Here is an 8,371-nt window from a genome sequence, read left to right as displayed (position 1 = left end):
CTTGTTTTGAAAAAGGTGCAATATGTTTGCAAATTAGGTTTTAACTATACATATGATGTGACGTCATGTGCAAACGAAAAATTTGAATTTAAGGTCTACGCTTTAGGATGCCGCACAGAAAAGTAACTACGAAACCGTAAGCCATGGCTTTGGACTGGGGATGTTTTTTGATGTAACATCGCTTATTCCTTTTAAAACTATTTAGACCACAATGTCATATCTGTACATTCTCCTAACATTTCCTGTCACCTACATGCACTTTGTCCTTGCCCGCTCTCAAATCTGAACTGAGCTCAGGCAAACCAGATGGGACACTAGAGTGAGGTGATTGCAGGCCATGTGTCGAGCAACGTTGAAATGTACATACTTAATGGCCTAACATGGCCTAACGCGGACAAGACGCAGTGGTGCTTTTCAGCACTAGACGCATTGTATATGATATCTGGTAGTGTTGGATTCAAACACAGTTGGTTATTTTCATTTCTGTCATGCTTTTTCTCCATGTTGTCTGTTTTGTAAACACTGTTACAATTTGTACATGCGGGTTGGATTTATTGAATTTTCCATTGTCTATGTGTTTGGGCAGTTAAATCCAGTTATTCGTCGTTATGTGTGTTAGTGTCAGTTGGTAAAAAGATGCTTGACAAAGCATAATTTTTCCGATGGTGACAAATTATTTTAGTGCATTAGTTTTATAGTGTTTTCTTATTTGACATTCAGTTGGATCTTGGTGTCTGGTCACTGGTATCGCTGTAAGGAAGGTAGCATCTTTAATTTATGTTTTGATTTCTGTCAACACTCTGGGAAGCTCGCATAGCCTCCTTGAATCTAGCAACATGACAGATTACCTTGAGTCTATCAACATTAGCTGAGAAACTCCCCTAGCTAGCTTTCTTGAGTCTATCAACATTAACTGAAAATCCCACGTGGTTTGTCTTCCTTCACTTAATCATTAGCATCTGAGAAGCTTACCTGGGTAGATTTTCTTGAGTCAAAGGAAAATGGAGACTTTGTGAGACTCGACCGGTTTTGTTTCTCTGCGTCTATCAGTATTACCTGTAAATTTTACTTGGTTTGGTTTTGCCGAGGTATAACTGAAAACCTCACCTGGCTTGGTTTCCTTGAGTCTATTTCCATGACAGATTACCCCAACATCTTGCCAATGACCACAGTTATGATTGCCCCAGCCATTAAAAATACAGGACGTTACGTTGAGCTCGTCACCGATACAGTTGATATCGTCCATCCAGATGGTCCCACTTCCGCGTCCATACGCTGCTCTTGCCTTGACGGTGACCCCTCCCCGTGGACTAACAAGATACAAGGCCATATACCAAGCTGACAGATTATTGTAATCCCTTTTCTTAAATGCCTGCTTTTTTGTCAAAGTAAAAGTTAATGATTGTATTTCTACTGACTAACTTCGATGCAATTCGTGGCATTTTGAAAGACAGTTTGGCTTTTGAATTTAAACACTAATTCATAGTTACCTTGACTACGTTGTTGCAGCGTTAAGCAAACGACGTTGAGAAACTTACAACAAGGTAACGGCATGTATTACTTACTCATAGCCAAGCATTCGACAAACCACCATGGCGTCTTCCTGGCCAAAATTGTCGTCGCAAATTGTCCCAAATTCGCCATTATAACGTACTTCGACACGACCTTCGTTCGGCAGTTTGCCGGCAACGAGACGGATGTCCGGATTCGGAAAGTACTCTGCAATGCGTAACAAAAGTACCGGTGTCATTTATTCTAATGTTTATCTGCATTTCTGTGATAGTATTATCTGTGTTAAAGGCACAATCCACATTTTAAACATTGTAGGACATTATTTCCCCACAAAACGTTTGGAAGCCACGTGGATGATATTAAACTCAGTTTCAACTATGTTTAAAACTAACCATAAATTATCCATTTTATAATGCCTTGATCAGTACTGAGAGCAAAAAGGTGTGATATCCACAAACCTAATGTCTTACTGAAGAACTTCTTGTAAGATATCTCCATATCCAGATCTTAAAAGCTAAATAAATTGTGTTTCCTAGTTGTCTTTCCGTGTTTAGTTTAATTACAAAACAGCCTGACATTTGATTAATTAACTTGATGTTCAGCTTTTATTAATTTATCGCCTTTTCAGGCGTTCTTGTAGTTATTGTCTTGGCTGTATCTTTGTCCTGCAAAATGATACTGGAGCGTTCATACTCTCCCAAAAAAAAAACAAGGGGTTAAATTTAACAGAAAGTCTGTTGTAAGAGTGACGCTAGAATGCATTCTGTTATTGCAGCCGATTATTCTGTTAAATATAACACTTAATTCAACATAAAGAATTTACAAAACCAACAGCATATTATCTGGAATATGGCAGAATATTATGTTGTAATTACAGAATACATTCTAGCATCACTAAGAAAACAGACTTTCCGTTCAAATTAACAGATTAATTCTTCGAGTGAAGAAAAACATCCAAAACTACCTTTGTTTCTTACATTTTAGACATTTGGACCATACTAATAATGTTTACCTATGGATAAAATTATTGGATCGTTTACTGGTGTAATGTGCACTAGTTGGCAAATACCTTGATATGTTCACACCCAACAGAACTCAGCACTTACCAGTGTGCAGAAATTCAATCCCACGCCACTTTTTCTCCGTCGATTGAGGTAAGAAATTCACCGGATTATCGATGTTGCCCTCCACGATTAATGCACCTGTGGTAAGACAGTGTGGGATAATTAATTCGCATAAGGGTGTGCGTGGTATTCGCTCAGTGTGTAAGCAAATATCATCATTTAGATCAGATATAACGTCATTATGGGTCAGCTGGAAACTGGGTCCGCACAACTCTGCGAAACATTAACTGCCTGATGCAATGCGATTTCACCTAGTCCGCCATAAGTTGAAATTACATATATCTCTTACATGGAAACACTGCACATTTTTGATCCGGTAAAGAAACTAAGGCATCGAAAAAGGACAAAATAATTAATTTTTGATATTTGAAGTCGTAGATTTTATAGACTGGTTTATATAGGCAGCCATATTTAGCTTGAATGTGATGTACCGTTACCGAGCTGCTCGTCTGACGATACTTTGGAGAACATATAAATTCACTCGGTTTCTATTGATATTAAAACCATAGGACATTGTCTGGCATTATTTCAAACTCTAAGACATGCATAACATGACAAGTATTGATTTCGATGAAAATTTTTGGGTGAGAAATTAGGTACAAACATACTATTATACCATAAGCACTCGTAATTATCAAGCTACTTAAGATTTCTCAAATTATGCTTTTCATATTGTTCTGAAGTAAATAATTAATATACAGATTTAAAGGGTTTTCAGAGCCAAGTATTTTAATTTTAGCTGTGTTTGAATTTTTTACCAAAATCTTAAGACGTTTGATAAATGTGGGTCATGGACGTTGTTTAGAGTACTGCTACCAAAGCGTCAGGAATGGATAAATTTAACCGTAAAGTTGTCTTCGGCTAGAATTATCTTTCAACAAAGTAATGATCTGTTTGGCAGAAAATTAGTCAAACAATCATAGAAACCATGGAAAACTTTTTTATTTTAAATTTGACTCAACTACTTCAAATTTCTAACTCTAGAAGAACTTGGTTAGTTTCACTGAATATGGTTTTACAGGTTAACGGCCATAGCTCTGCTTTCGATACTTGGCTCACAACATCCATACGTTTGAAATAAATATTTGCGCTTAAAATCGATTGTGAATTATTCCTTTTTGATCTCCAGTATCTTCTGACAGGACAATGTTAGGTTTTCCTCATGAAAATGCAAATAGTTTTACGAATAGAATAGTTGGATTGCCGGGCCTTCATTAAACAGTTGTCGTTCCTTGAAAGTTACAAAAATGTGTTTATTTCTGCAGATAAAAGACTACTCAAAGTCAAGTGTGTTATGAAAACCTAGACGAATATTCTGCTAACTCACTCCAGATCTATAAAAAACCTTTACAGTAAGTTTATGAAGTAAACCGTTGTTAAGAGTTGATAAGACACTTGGAACTATAATTACTTGTAACTCATACAAATTAATGAGATAAAGCATCTCCATCAAGACAGTTCGTATGTACATGAAAAACATGGCATAATGTTTTCTACAGTCTTCTTATAAATAGGATTCTGATACCTTCGACGGTGACGCCAATGTTCGGCAAAAAGTTGATCTCGACACCTGCTTCAACCTGAAGAACGTCACCGGGGAGTACGTTAATGGAACTAACGGCGGTGTACGGGCTTCCCTCTACAGTCAATGTGACGTTGCCATTGACGTCACCACCAAGAATACCGTCTGGAGTCACAAACCTCCGCGTCTCCTCGTAAACCGAAGATAGGGAGCTGTTCTCAAAGTAGGGTTGATATATGACGAGAGGTAGTGCAGGGTTTGATCTCTGGTCGTACAACTTTCCCGCAATCTGCCTTGAATCAACACTGCCCCAGTAATTCAGAGTGGCGTTCACATCCCCGTAACCTCCTTGTGATGTGGACACTTTAATATTGGACGTTGCATCCGGGTTGTTGAATACGTTGTAGTGTAGTAAAGCATTTGACGCCTCAACAGTAACAACTGTGTTGGAGTTATTTCGCATCGAATTTCTTTCAAACTCCAGTGGACGTTTTAAATAATCAGCTGTTATGAGTTTGATAATATCCGTTCCAAAATTTCTTAGAACCGTATTTTGATGTATGCTGACAGTTGCCGACCCACCATATGCTTCAACGTGCATGGCTTTTTCGCAGTCAGCGATAACGTTTTCGGAAACAGAAACAAGAGCGGAAGTGTGATAGAGATAGAGATAAAGTGCCAGATAGTTGATACCTGACAGGCTGTTTCTGTCTAAGTTGATTCTCATAATATCGTAGCGTGCCCAAACCCTTACCCCGCCGGTTTGAGAAGTGTCGCCACTATCCTGGCTAACTATGTTATCCACAATGTTCAAGGTACAGTTTTCGCTTTTTCCAGAACCAGATTTATACAAATCAATATGTCTCTGAGATAAGGTATTTTCAACGCGGTTGCGCTCAATGTTAATGTTTTGGCACTGATCATGGAATCGTAAATCTATTGGCCTCGCAAGTGATTTGAATGTACTGTTTATAACTGAAACATTACCATATCTCAAATCAACGTACATTCCATGAGTATATCGGGAGCTGCCTTCCATCAAACACTGTGAAATAAGCACTGATGTTGGGTGGTTGTTTGTGGTCATATATACGGCGTAATGTGTGTTTTGTCGAAACACAGACTTGGTCATGACTAGTCGAAGAAATCTTTCCTGTCCACTGTTTTGTCGATCAAGCCGAAATCCGTTTTGGCATCCTACAACTGTAGCTTCCTCGATGTTCATTTCCACAGAGGCTCCATCCTCTATAGTAAGGTATATTCCCGTAGCCATCTGAGAGATATGGACATCCCGGAAATGAAGCTTACTAGCAACACCTAGAACCGCATTCACGCCCTGGCCACCATCGGTCATCCTGACGGCGGACATCACCACCTGAGTCGTGTTGGTCAAGGTGAAACAAGCTGTACCGACCTTGTCCACGATAGTGTGTAAAACGAAACAATCTGAAAAGGTAAGCAGAGATAAATGGTGGCTCTTCATTATTTATTTATTTATTTTTAATTTATTTATGTTTGTTTGTTTCTTTGATTGGTGTGTAACACCGTACTCAAAAGCACCTGTAATGACGTTGTGGTACACAACTGGAGTTTATTTATATCAACAATAAATCGTGCAACACCAAATACATATTGGCTAGAATTTTTCTCTGATGACAAGCAAACTGTTACACACACAACTACATGTAGACGTAAATGTGATCTAGGTTAAAACATTTGGTTTTGAGCAGCAAACCCTGTCATTTATTGATGACGGCGCTTGAATATATATAACCCCATTATGAATGTCAACAGATTTTTCATAACCTATATACAGGTCAGTGTAAAAACAAGCACATCGCTGAAATAGGTGAGCGAATGTCTGTACTTCGGTATGAAGTGTAAGCAACCGAAAGAAAATTGTATGTCCAAACAGGAAAACCTCCTCGCCAACATGACTAAGATATGTATCTACTACATTAGCTCTGATTGCCAACGGCGAATTCTGGACATCAACTAGAATGGGATTCCACAATGCATGTATTCTATGACATTTGTTGAGGTGAAAATATACTGAAAAAAGGTTTTTAAGGCATCGATTTTTTACTGATCTGTCTTATTATGGCCACTTGATTTAGAACTGTCTTTATTATCGATAGTAAAAACTATTTTCTAGTACGCCCTGCAGAGAAAGCATGTCACCGTTTATATGCAGAAGTTGGGGAATACAACACAGAACATTAAATCGTCCAATTGGGCGGGTACACGCCATTACCCCCCACCCCCCCACCCCCCACCCCCCACCCCCACCCCCCCCAACCACCACCACCACCACCACACACACACACAACACAGAACATAAAGGCCATAGAGCACAGCAAAAGCAGAGCAGCGACGACAGTGTGATTATGATCATGCATAGCTGGCAAAATACAGCCCCCTGTCAATTTATCTCAGTCAGGGTTTTATTCTAACTGTTTATCTAAATGCTTCAACAGTAGTAAATTACATGCACCCTAATGCCATGGTTTCAGCAGAATTAGGTAAAAGAAAATAACATTAGGTCTAAATTTGGTCAGAATCTGTGTTGTCATCACAATGAATATGCAATCACATATCCAATAAAGACAAAGAAAAAAAAAACAAAGTACCTGTGCGATCGAGCCTAATTCCGGACCATTTCTTCTCACCAGCGCTTGTGAATTTGATCATAGCATCGTCTTCGCCAGCGATAGACAGGTGTCCTATGACAGGTGAGGTGAAAACATGCTTGCATTTACAAAACCAGTACTACCACAGTCCAAGTGGTTAGGTAAAGGGAAATGGAAAAATAATAAAATCGTATGAGGAACAGAGGAACAAAATGGTACGAAAATGTTTCATCAACTCAGTACTTAGTACTACAGCTCACATGATGGTAAATAGAACAGTACTTTCCAATGTAAATCTCCAAGACCAAAGGTCGACCTGATAAAACAGACTTCAATTGTCTGTTGTATTCGTGAATCACGGTAAATATGGCGGTCGAATTTTCTATATTTATGTTAGCTGACATGTTGAAAGCACTATGGGGCAAACAGTAAAACACCAAACTGTTGTTTTTTTACCACCTGGTAGTTGGGGGATATATATTTTCTTCAGGTTGAAGTTGACAGATTTACTACATAAATAGAAAAGAAATTGGGGTCTCCGTGGCTCGGTTGGCGCGCGAGCGAGGCGTAATGAACCAGGAGCCTCTTATGAATGCCGTCACTGCGAGTTCAAGTCCAGCTCATGCTGACTTCCTCTCCGGCCGTGCGTGGGAAGGCCTGCCAGCAACCTGCAAATGGTCGTGGGTTTCCCCTGGGCTGTGTCCGTTTTCCTCCCACCATAATGCCGACCGCCGTCGTATAAGCGAAATATTCTTGACTACGGCATAAAACACATTAATCAAATAAATAAATAAATAGTAAAAAAGCTCAATGCGCTCATGTAACCTTTAAGGTCGAGGTATCCTACCATTTACGCACATATCAGCTTTCAGCTTGAAAACCAAACAATTCATTAAATTCACAATTCCATTAAATGTTTTATTAGATGTTTTATAAAATGTTTGATAAAATATCAACTTACCCCGGACCAAAATTCCACGAGTCTCTAGAAATCGAAGTTCAACTCCAGGCTCGATCATTAATGAAATTCCTTCTGGGACGTAAATACTGCGTGTAACGGAGAAGGAAGTATTCCTGCGTAGAGTCACGTTTTGGACGAGCCGTCCGCCGATGGTAAAGTCGTCCTGGGTGAACTCGTCTGGGTCTTGCCCTGTATAGAGCTCAGCCAAGTCACTTGTTACGAAAAACGGGGATACAAAGATCAGAACGAGATCTATATTGATAAAGGCATCCCTTACTCGAGACCGGACGAAGGAGCCGTTTGAAGATCCCCAATAATTGTAAGCGGCATTAATGAAATAGCTCTCACTAAAAGGAAGGTTTGTATCAATTTCATATTCAGATTCAGGGTTAATAAACGTGTTCATTGAGAGAGAGTACTGTGGAAATTTTTTGATGAAAACTGCCGCTGAGTTGTTGACAATTTCGTTGTAAGTGAACAAGACCCATTCCGCGTCGACATAAACAGCGTGCTTTGATTGAGTACCAGTTATAAAGTTGTAAGAAAATGTAACATTTGACGAGGTTCTGATGTACACGCCCGCATAGTTGTCATGTAAGATGTTTCCCGAGATTACACAGCT

This window comes from Liolophura sinensis, chromosome 1 (assembly GCF_032854445.1).
Source record: "Liolophura sinensis isolate JHLJ2023 chromosome 1, CUHK_Ljap_v2, whole genome shotgun sequence".
Lineage (NCBI taxonomy): Eukaryota > Metazoa > Mollusca > Polyplacophora > Chitonida > Chitonidae > Liolophura > Liolophura sinensis.
This window is presented reverse-complemented; position numbering follows the sequence as displayed.